Source organism: Gavialis gangeticus, unplaced genomic scaffold, assembly GCF_001723915.1.
Source record: "Gavialis gangeticus isolate Ggan-Ray unplaced genomic scaffold, GavGan_comp1, whole genome shotgun sequence".
Taxonomy (NCBI): Eukaryota; Metazoa; Chordata; order Crocodylia; family Gavialidae; genus Gavialis; species Gavialis gangeticus.
The window spans coordinates 54,167,194-54,179,519 of record NW_017729034.1 but is presented as its reverse complement, the minus strand read 5'-3'; the positions used below and the strand labels follow the sequence as shown (position 1 = coordinate 54,179,519).

Genomic DNA, 12,326 nt, shown 5'->3' with positions numbered 1-12,326 from the left:
TGGGGAATGTAGAAGTGGATGGCAACTTGGGCAGCAGTGACCACAAGATGACTGAGTTCAGGATCCTGAGGAAAGCAAGGAAGGAGAGCAGCAGAGTAAGGACCTTGGACTTCAGAAAAGCAGACTTCGACTCCCTCAGGGAACTGAAGGCAGGATCAGTCTGAGGAGGGAAGGAGTCCAGGAAAGCTAGTTGTATTTTAAGGAAATCTTGCTAAGGCCCTTCTAAGAAAGTGGAAAGTCACAGTAAGTATCATCCAATCAACAAAAGGACTAGGTGAACCTAAAGCAAACTACAAGCAAACACTATTTCATGCTTCTATACAGAAAACAGAGTAAGGCAGTTGGGTACCCAGGACAGCCGAGATACATGGAAGCAGTGGCAACTTCCAGCTGCCCTTGTGCCACTGGTGTAGCAGGAGTTATTTTTCCACCTCTCCCCAACCCACCCCTGCCCGGTGATAGTTATGCTACTGTTTCTATATATATCCAGAAGGGGAGCAAAATCTGGTAAGTTTCCAAAGACCAAGAAAAATGAGCAAAACTTACTAAGGAAATGGTTTGGTTAATAGGCTCCAGGGCTGTCAAAAAACAGCCGACAGGCTACCAGTGGGTACTGAAAGTGTGGTGTGTAGCCATGGGCAGCAAGCACAGCTCTCTGCTGCTGCTCATAGACTCGCTCTAATGGATCCCTTGCTGCTGCCAGACCCCTTGCCACCACCACCACCAGTGGCCACTGTGGCAACCTTCACATTCCAAGCTAGATCTGGCTCACAAGGAGTCCTATGGTCTGCATCAGCCTGGGGCCCCAGGCAAGTCTGACACCCTGACAGACGCTAAAGAATCTTGAGGATTAGTTTCCATGTCTCTGCTGTATTCCTGTAAACATGATTCTAAATTTAAAGGCAGTCTAACAGTGAACAAAGACAGAGAGCAAAGAAAAAAGAAGGGAGATTTCTGTCCTGAAAAAACATATTGTTAGCAGAAAAGTTTACGAATATCAGAAGAAACATCTCCTCTTCTTCATACTAACAAAGAGCGGAGTCCCTTCAAAAGAGGCCAGGAATCAAAAGCACTTTAATTCCAGGTTCCAACAACCCCCCACTACTCACCCCTCAGCCAGCGGATTGGATAAACACCCAGAAGTTAGAATTTCCGTCTAATGTACTGGAATCATCATGTGGGACAAAAGTACTCATCCTTACCAGGACACATTGTTTCTTAAAATATACTCCAGTTTATACATCAGTAACCTTATACAAAAAATACGTCTGGCTTTTAAATGCATTTTAAACAAGCTGATTCTTAGTGCCTTCATTGCTATGGTTCAAACTATATATTTTGATGTTTTTACTACTATACAACTATTAAATGCCTTAAACATGAAGTAGGAGAATGGGCATAAACCTAGAACTGGTACAGTAAGATTCTACTGCCAACCATAATTATTGTGGGGGAAAAAAATCTAAATAAAAATGTTACCATGTTATACTGTATAACAACTCCCTGCAACGGTCTCATAACTTCTTAGTTTATTATCAGAATTCTATACTGTTATCTGCACCACCAGCTCAGTTAACACGATAGGTTCAAGAAAATCAGGTTATTCCATTCTGCATCTTGGTTTGAAACTGAAAAATAACTTTTGCCACTGATGATGGCTAATGACATTGATGATGCCATAGGAGAGAGAAAACAAAACCGTACACATTAGGGGAGAGAAAGAAACATCACAAGCATTAATTTGATATGCCTGAAAGGTGGGGGTGGAGACAGGAAGTGTGGGAAATAAAGCACGATGATTTAATTTGGGAGTGGCCAACTTGGAGTATCGGCACCACAAGTGGCATAGGCAGCCACTATGCATGGCATGAAGCAGACTGGGGAGGGGAAAGGCAACACTGGCAAGTAGGGCAGAGAGCAGAAAGCAAAGCATCAGCTCAGGCAGGAAGCGGAATGCAGGAGCTTGGTCAGGAGCAGAAAACTGAGCAGCAAATTGGGTAAGCGATAGGGATCAGAGTGGCCCTCAGGAAGGATGTGGGGCTAATATGCGGCAAGCCTGTCAAAAAGGCTGGCTCCCATGGATTTACTCATCATCAACAAACTCAGTGATGAAGGAATAACGACTTCATTTTCATTTTTAACATGAAACACATCTTAAGAATTATGCCAACCTAAGGAAAGCTTACTTCGTACATTTGAAACCACTATTTCAGGAATATCTGATGATTTTTTTTTTTTTTTGTGTAGAAAAGATTGAATTTCAAAGGTTGCCAGCTGGAAGTGGGCCCGGCAAAGCATTATGGAGCAATAATTAAGTTGCATATTTTCAAGATTATAGTCCTTTCATATGAAGTATGATTAATATTTTCACATTCTGCAAACCCTTCAAACTTTTAATTAAAGGTGTAGTGTCTACCTCTAATCAAGTTTGTTAATCAAGTTAGTTATAATGCATTACGCTGGGACTGCCCTTGAGAAACATTGACATTCAATGACACCTCTGATTTCAGCAACTGAGAGCAGCTCAGCACCTCTCAAGGTCATGGCTGAAATGACTATGTATTTTGTTGCTTACTTCCCCTCGGAAAGCTAGACTCCATTTCAACTTGCAACATCCCCAACACAATGGGCTGATCTCTGTAAAAAGCACTTTTCCTTCCTTTCATACAGAAAACATCCTGTAAACAATCTATTTCCCACTCTCTTAACTGATTGCTTTTGTTTACAGGCAGGAAAGGCAACAGGAGGCTCACGGTGCAACAGTAAGAGCTAGAAAGTTGAGTTTCATTTCCAACTGTGCAGGTGTTGTATACAAGACATGTATTTTAAATTCTTTATTTTTTTCCAGGAGAGAAAATATGCTGCTTTTCTTTTCAAAGAACAGATGGAAACAGAACAGAATTAAGGAAGTAGTGATCTACTTCAGTGTTTAGCAACACACATACTTACAGCAAATGTATATATACAACAAACATACTATGTTCAAGATGACTAACATCAAAGTTTTATTTGCCCAATGAGAGAGATACTGAGACTCAAAAGGCAAAGCAACTAGCAGGGGAGGAGGGAGAGGTGGAGAAAATTAAAGTTAAATTTCAATCTGCAAAGTTTCAATGTCTATTTAAAACTCCTGTCAGAAATTTCTTGTGGAGGTTGTTCTCTATTTCCTGCCTTGCACCATAGCACTACTGAAGGGAACGGATGTGATGGGCAGTACTAACTTTTGAGGATGAGAGGAATCTCATCATCTGTGTACTTGTTTATGAATTTGAAATATACTGAACTCCACCACAGTAAGAGAGGCAACATAAATCTAAGATCATCACCACTGTTGCCTCATATGTCTTTACTGCCCATCATTAAAAGAAAACTACATTTCCATAAGTTCATAAAAAAAAAAAAATGAAAAAGGCCAAAGTAACTACTGTATAATGAAATCTATTAAGTTTATGTTAAAAAAGATGCATTGAAAGTTAACACTACTACAAAAAAACCTTTAACAAGATAAACATTTAATAGAAGTACACCGATATATCGGTGCCATATCAGATCGGCATCGATAAAAGGAAAAAAAGGAAAGTTAACATTATTGGCTATCGGCTTTTTTGGCCAGTGTAGCCAGTAATGTACCAATAAATAAAACTTCTGGCTGGGGCCCCTGGACACTGCATGCATGTGCACAGCCACAGCATGCACATGGTCAGAAGCACAGCCAGGCAGGCAAGTCTGTGGAAGCGAAGGGGCATGAAAAAGGGCAGATCAAGGCCCCCATGGTGTGGGAGGGAATGGGGCAGGGGCTGGATCTGGAGCTGGGGTCAGGGGGTGCTGCCCAGCCAAGACAGCGAATAGGACCCCAGAGCCAAGGTAGGGGACACCTCCTGCCACTGCACACACCCCCAAAGGAGACATGGGGGGTATCTGTCCCCCCAGATGTGTGTGTGGGGCAAAGGCACCCTGCCTCCTGTGGGTTCAGGGCTTTCCACTCTGCTGCCTTTGCCCTAAGAACTGTGTGATGGGTGCGCATCCCCTGCCTGTCCTACAGCTCTGGGGGTGATGAGTTGTGCCTCTTGCCAGCAGATGGGCTCCAAGCAGCAAGGGCACCAGGGCGGAAAGCCCCAAGCCCACAGCAGGCAATCTGCATCTGTCCTCACCCCACTCGGCTCAGCTCCCAAAAATATCCCTGCGCTTAAAAATGGTGGCAGCGGTGCTTGAACTAAAGCTCATTTGATGAGCTTTAATTTAAGCACCCCTGCCACCATTTAAGCGCTGGGACACAGATCCCCTGGTCAAACCACCCACAGCTCTGTCCTGTTCCCACCCTGGCCCCAGGAGTCCATTCACCACCCTGGATAGACAGTGCCCCCATCCCCAGCTCTAGCCCCTCCCCACTCCCCCCCTCACCATGGGGGCCTCGATTTGTCCCACCCATACCCCTTCCCTCCACCACAGACTTGCGTCCAGGGAGCTGCTCTCCACAATGGCTGCATATCAATTATCAGATGGGAATTGGCCAATGCGCCTGGTGACTAATTGGCTATTGATATCAGCCAAAAAAATCTGCATCAATGCACCCCTAATATTTAAGCACGTTATATACCAAAATCTGAATAATTAGTTTCTTTTGAACATGTAAGTGATCTCTCTCTTGTATTTTCAATACTTCTGTACATGTTTCACTTCCTATTAACATACTTAACCTAATGTATGTATGCAACATACAAACACATGCATCTTGCATACAGCAGTCTCCTCAACTTAAATCAACTCCCATTGCTATTCAACTCCCATTGCTATTCAAACTGAGTTACCAGATCTTGATTTGCCATGGCCATTTTCCCAGTGGAATACATAAGTCCAGTACACAAATGCATGCAAAGCTGAACTGACATGTTACATGACAAGTGTCTGGGGCAAGCAAATCATATCACTGTGGCCTGCTTATCTATAAAAGCAAGAATTTGCTAATTAAAAATGATTAGTTATATGGCATACGTGTAGTTATACACTGAAAACTGCCAACCGTTCAGCTTTTGTTTAGTCTAGTCTCAAACTGATTGCTGAATACAGTTCATTATACAGCCTGCCGAATTATCTATCATTCTTTAGTCCTTTATTCGTGTCTGAAAATGAAGTTCTCTTGCTAAATAGTGAAACTGAAAGAAAGTGGGATTTCAACTGGACAGGAAAGCTATCTTGTGAATACTAATAGCAGCAATGTGAACAAGCTGCCTCTTATCCAAACAGTAAACTTATTTGTGCATAGTCAGATATATTTGTCCCTGCCTAGGCCCTGAATATAAAAATCTATGGTCCTACATTATCAGGAAAATGCTAGCACATTTCAACTAGAAATAACCTTTTTGCTAGTTACCCATTTTCTTGTGCTGAATTAGAGTTGGATCTACAGGTTATATGCAATTTTATCCTCAGGACTATGCATCATATTAAAACCACCTTAGGCAAGTCTTGTCCAATAATTTTTACTTTCCAATGACAGCAACATGGGTCATCTTTACCATACTGCTGGAAACATTGATAATTTAGGTCTAAAATTTCTTTCTTCTCCTCCAAAATCTTCACTACTAAATCTTTTGGAACTGGCCAGCACACCACCTCTATTCATAAACACAACCTGAGTTACTTTCATTTCCTCCTCCTTCCTTCTATCTCACATATGGACCACATCCAAATTCTGTCATTTTTTTCCTCCTTTACAGCACTTCTATGATCTACTGTTTTCATTCCAAACCAGACAGTAATCAAATACAAAGAAAGCCTGAAATTATTTCCCCTCTAGCCCCAACAAACAAGACCTTGACCCCCCCCGTCCGCCCCGTGAATTGAGTAAGAAAAGGGAAAGGGAAACCAATAATACATAGTAACAACCATCCATCTGCCTGCTCTTTCCCAGTGAAAAAAGCCATAGCTATACCAGGGCAGCTTTCACTCAGGTGTAAACTGGTTTAGCTTAGGGCTAAAGCAGGGAGACAGATGGTTAGTATATCTGGTGCTCTATGGCGTTTCCCTGCCCCCTTTTTAAATCACTACAGTGTGATTGTCTGCCAGACTCTAAGCTACTTTTCCTCCCTTCCTTGAATATAAGCACCATATCTCCTGCCCTCTCCAACCCACAACCCAAGTCATGAAGATTCTTGTCCTGCCCCTCAAGCCCCATCTACAATTTTTCAACTTCCTGTTTTTCTGAGACCTCCACTCCAACACTAGTGTCAAGAGTGAAAAGATGTCCCAGTGGACAGAATATTGACCTGCGACTCCAGAGACATGCGTTCAATTCCTGGCTCATGCCATAATTTTAAGCAGTTCTGTTTTGCTCCGTTGGGCATAAAGTTCTGGATTTTCAGTTAGTGGACATTCAACGAACTCAAATAAGAGACCACTCTATCACACCTTTACCTGACTGCTGCACCTCTCATTTCTAAAGGATAAAAGAGATATCTTTAGAGCAGGAGCAGAATACCCTGCCATAAAGATCAGGGCTTGCACAGACCAGGCATGGAGAGATATCATAATTCATCCGTTGGCCTTTCGCCAAGGCAAATAAATGTCCATTTTCTTTCCTGGGTGTCTGCATTCTTCCCACCTCCTGTCTGTCTGATGGTGCTCTACAGCAGCAGAGAAAGAAAACAGCAGAATGCTTAAGGGGAACAGAAATGAAGCTGACTAATATTATGAACTCTGACATATCGAAAACAGAATGGAACACACTTCAAGGGAAAAAAGGGAGCGCTCCTAATCAGCCTACGCCTAAATGCAGAGCAGTGCAAGACTTGCAGTGTTTCCAATATCAATTAAATGCAGAGAGAAACAAAAATGTGTGAGGGTGTAAAGGTGTATGTTTGCTGAAAATGTTAATAACTGTCTTCAAGATAGCATTGAAGATCTTGAATCAAAGTTACTAAATAAGGCAGAATTTCATATGGTATTCACAGCAAAGAAAGTGAAAAAATGGGATGCTAGTGGCAAGAACAAAGAGCAAAAGGAAGAGGTGGTACCTGATAATTTCGAATTAAAATGAATGAGTGCAAGCAGTTGACACAGTGAACAAACACTTACAAACAGCACGCTGACACCAAAAGAAAATAATTCTTAGTACTGCTCCAGAGTCAACTCAGAAAAGTCAGCACAGGAAGTATTAAGACAGTTGCAATAGTTTCCACCATCTAGTTTAGGCTTCCTACATTCTGTATTTTGTCATGGAAGTTATTCCTGTACCTCAACCATATTTTTTCTTCTTCAAAAATTTTATCCTCATTAGCATATTAGCATAAAACACAGAATTTAAACTCACATCAATGTTGCATCAGAACTTGATATGAAAGTTCCTTTTACCCCCAGAAATACTTTGATGAACTATGCCTTCAAAAATATTGGTAAACTTCTCGTTTTATTAAAAATGTGTTATTTACTAAAACTGGTAAACCAACACATTTTAGCCATGCAGTCAAAACAAGTAACCATTATTTGGAATGGACAACAATATCTGCTCCCAACATGACCTCCTCTCAAGAGAGGGCCCTCTCAACTTTACATATTCAAAATACAAATGTGCAAAACATGTAACTAACTCATCAACAACCCTTAATATACTATCTTAAGTTGCTACTGCATCCTGAAAGGAAACAGAAAGGAGGGGGAAGGGGATTATTCCATTAATTAGAAGTTTATGCATGCATAAATTCTATTAATCTAAACAAGAAATCATTTGCCCCTAGCAATATAGGGATGCATATATATTCTCTTGGGAGGCACAGGGCTGCACACAGCCAGAAGCAATGTTCTCAAGCTGCAGGAGGAGAAATTTAGGTTGAAGATTAGGAGAATGTTCATGCTATAAGGCTAGTCAAACATTGCAAATTTTCAAGAGTTGGTTGGACAGACACTTGGCTGGGGTGGTTTAGTCAGAGATGATCCTGCCTTGATAGAGGATTGGACTAGGTGACCTCATGTGGTTCCTTCCAGCCCCTCTTTCCTATGATCCTATGCCTACATGTGACCTTCCCTTTAGTATTATTTTTCCCCAAATACCAAATAGAAAGTCATACTCAATTCTTTCCTCATCCTGATGAGGAAAGAAGTTATTCACAAATTATAAACTAAATGCACATTTAACCCAACCTTCATAGTACTGCATTCTAGGTATCCACACACAGACTAGCATACAATAGCAAAAAACTGTTCGCTATGAATAGCATAACTTTTATCAGGACTTTTTTTGCCATGAAAATTTTGGTTTTCTTCCTCCTCCCCCACTCCCCCAAAAGATGGCCTTTCTTTTCCTTTCCTTTTTTTTGGGGGGAAGGGAGGGGCACAAGGCATTTTATTGACCTGAGCTTATTGATAGAAATGATACTTGATTAGGTTTGAGAGAAATAAATATTTACACTTATTTAAAAAGTAAATCAGAATTTTTGGAGAATATCTTAGTAAGTAGGATTTGCTTTCTGATATCTGTTTGCCAAATATAGTTACTAGTCACGGCAATTTTAGAGAAGTTTAACTGAAAAAAAGGGACACAGGTTGAAAAAGAAAGACTATGTACTCATAGTACATTATTCTGTAAATCCTTTACCAACAGAAGAGAAATTTTATGTATTTGGCAATTACATTTATGAAACAGCCTCTTCAAAAAAAACCTTGTCTTTTTTTTCCTACATAACTAGTCCCATCCCTCCTCCTAAACTGAAACTATGAGGTTAACTAAACATTTCAGTGTGCCTAACTAACTAACTGATGAACCCTTTCTTCATTCAGTGGTTATAGAGCTAATCCAGAGGTGGGTAAAATACAGCATTGTGGGCCAGATCCAGCCCGCCAAGAGATTTCATTCGGCCCACAGCGGGTCTCTCGGCCCCACCCAGCCCAGGCGCAGGGGGCAGCCCAGGCTGTGACATGTACAGCCAATCCATGTCCCTGGGTGCACTGTGGGGCAGAGGCAGCATGTCAACTGGACTCCACTTCCTGACAGCCCTGGCAGCAGCAGCTCCTTGCAGCTACTGCTGGCAGTGTTGCTGCTGCCAGACTTAGCTCTGCTGCCCAGGCACCCCAGCTCATTCACCCTGCACCCACAACTGGGGGCACAGGATGGAGCAGGCAGGGTCGCCATGGAGATCAGCCTAGGACCCACATGGCCAAGGCAGATGGGATGGGGCCAGGTAGGGAGCAGAGTCTGGAAGCAGGAAGGGTGGGCAGGGCTAGGGCTGGGGATGAGACCACGGCGTGGTGACAGTGCAGAGCTGAGACTCAAGGCCGAGTCACAAACTACTCCCCACACATCCCTGCCCACAGAACCAAAGCACTTTGCAGGAATGTGTAGGGAGTAGACTGCCGGGCAGTGACAGCATGGGGCTGTGGCCTGGGGCAAAGCCACTTAGAGTTTTGGTGAGCTGTTGCAGGCCAGGGCCAGAGGGGGGAGAGATGCCAACCCAGCCTGCAACAGCTCACCAAAACTCCTTAAGTGGCCCTCCAGCCCAAATAATTCCCTACCACTTAACTAACCTATGGAGATAAGCAGAAAAGTTTCCCATATCTCATTTCCTATATGTGTTAGAGGTACATCAATCTATTGGTGCCATATCGAATCGGCACCGATAAAAGGAAAATTAACGTTATCAGCTACCAACTTTTAATGGTCAATATAACCAATAATGTCACCAATAAATACAATATGCCTTCTGGCTGGGGCCCCTGGATGCCGCGCACATGCACACAGCCGCACACATGCATGTGTCCAGGAACGCAGCCAGGCAGCAAGCAGAGCAGCTCCATGAAGGTATGACTGTGGAGGGGTTGGCCCCCATGGCAAGGGAGGGAGTGGGATAGGGGCAGGAGCAGTGGCTGGGGCAGCTGCCCAGCCAGGACAGTGAGTGGGACCAGGACAGCAAGTGGAATGAAGCCACATCTAGGGGGAATGGGGAGTGGGGAAAGGGGAGCGACTCCCCACCATTGCACTCACCGCCTGGGGGAGGCATGGGCAGGCATATTTATGAAAAAAAATGGGGTAGTCTGGTACAAAAAAAAGTGACCACCAACAACCATTTTGTTTTGATAGAATAAATGTTGTGTTCCTACTTGCTAAGATCAGAAAGTATGTGCGTCTTTCTTACTTTTCCATGCAACTATGAATAGGTTAATCCTCAACTATCTGAACTAAATTCAAGAACCACCTCCTTTTTGGTCCAATTTAAAAATGCTGATCAGAGAAAACACTATCATAACACCCAAAGTCGAATGTTGCTGCATTTACTTAGCTCCACTGCTTAGCCACAATTTCTGGATTGTATTCAAAATTAGACAGATCCATGTAAGTCTAAATAGATCCGTATATCTATTTATATACTACAAGCAACTTTCAGTGAGATCCAGTACAATATACATTTTGATATTGCCATTTGCTCCTTAGCATACTTCATCTATGCAGTATTTTTTCTACTGGATACCAAGGCAATTTTTATTGTATTTTACATATGTTTTTCACCGCTCCTCTCACCACTAGACCTGCAGGAATGTCTCACTCTTGACCTGCTGCATGTCTGCATAACTAACTTCGAATTCTGCTCTTCAGTCAAGTTGCACATATGCAATAATTGGGGAGAGGGGAAGGAGGATGACAACAAAGCTGTTACATTTGCACTTATTTAACAGTTCTCTTACATACTTATGTAATATAAGAATGTAATCTACTCTCCCAAACTTGTACTTGGTAAGACCAACTAGTAGTAAAAACTGGCTCTTGTTATTGAAACAAGCAGATATGGTATAGCATATGCAGAAAGGCATGATGTGGCGCTATTTTTTATGAAAATGCAGTCAAAATGCTGTGCAACACGTTAAGTCCTCCACAGTCTCCAGATACGTCAGCCTTTCCCCTGTTGATAATTACAACCAGGTACCAGAGGACTGGAAAAGGGCCAATCTAGTTCCCCTCTTTAAAAAAAGAGGCAAAAAGAAGTACCTGGGAAACTATGAACTGGTTAGCCTCACCTCAATACCTGGGAAGTTACTGGAGCATATCCTAAAGAAGGCCACTTGCAGGCACCTGGAGGAGGAAAGGCTGATCACAAGCAGCTAATATGGATTTATGAAAAACAAATCGTGTCAAACAAACTTCATCTCCCTCTTTGACAAAATAACTACTTGACTGGATGAAGAGAATGCTGTGGATATAGTATATCTGGACTTCAGAAAGACTTTTGACAAGATCCTGCATGACCCCCTCTTAAAAAAATTGGAAAAATATGGGCTACATAATACTACTACATGGTGGTTAGATAACTGGCTCAACAGCCACAAGCAAAAGGTAATTATTAACAGGTCCATTTCAGAACGGCAGGAGGTTTACAGTGGAGTCCCTCAGGGGCCTGACCTCAGCCCAGTGCTTTCAATGTGTTTATTAATGATTTGGATGCTGGCATAGAAAGCTTCTTGAGCAAGTTTGCAGAGGACCTGAAACTGGGAAATACTGTGAGGATGCAAAAGAGGATGTTGAAGAATGCAAAGGATGCAAGAGCAATTCAGAAGGATTGAGCAATTCTCAGCAGATTTGGAAGCTAGACTAGAGCTAACAGGATGAAGTTCAAAGCAGACAAATGCAAGATGCTACACATTGGGAGGAATAATCAAAAAAAAAAATTATGAAATGGGTGACACCTGGCTAGATGACAGCTCTACAGAAAAGGACCTGGTAGTCTTGCTAGATGACAGACTCAATATGAATCTACAGTGTGATACACAGCTGCACAACTGATGAATGCAGTTTTGGGCTGCATCAACAGAAACATTAGATGCAAGATACAGGAGGCAATAGTGCTTCTCTACTCAGCACTGGTCAGGCCTCATCTGGAGTAGTGCGTGGAGTTCTGGGATCCTCACTTTAAAAGGGATGTAGAGAAGTTATAGAGGGTCCAAAAGATGAGCAAGTGTTTGGAAAGCAAGTCATATGAGGAGAGCGTGAAGGAGCTAGGCACGCTTAGCTAGTGAAAGAGGCACTTAAGACGGAATATGACAAGTCTTCAAATACTTGAAAGGCTGCCATAAAAAAAGAGGGAAAACACCTTTTCTCTCTTGCTTCAAAGAGGAGGATATGGACCAGTGGCTTGAAGTTTAAGAAAAGGAAGTTTAGAATGGATATCTGGAAAAACTTCTTCACTGTTAGAATAGTGAGGCAATGGAACAGACCTCCTAGACAAGTTGTGGACTCTCCATCAATGGAGGTGTTCAAAATAGTCACTGACCAGGGATGATCTAGGTGTAACTAAGGCCATAAGCAGAGGGAGAAAGTATTATTTGGAGGAACTGCCCAGCAGGTA

General features: G+C 42.5%; 1 protein-coding gene across 7 annotated transcripts in view; it reads right to left on the bottom strand.

Annotated features, from left to right (window-relative positions):
- SIPA1L2 (signal induced proliferation associated 1 like 2) overlaps positions 1-12,326 on the bottom strand; it is a 324,678-nt gene that overhangs the window by 252,668 nt on the left and 59,684 nt on the right. The window lies entirely within an intron of this gene.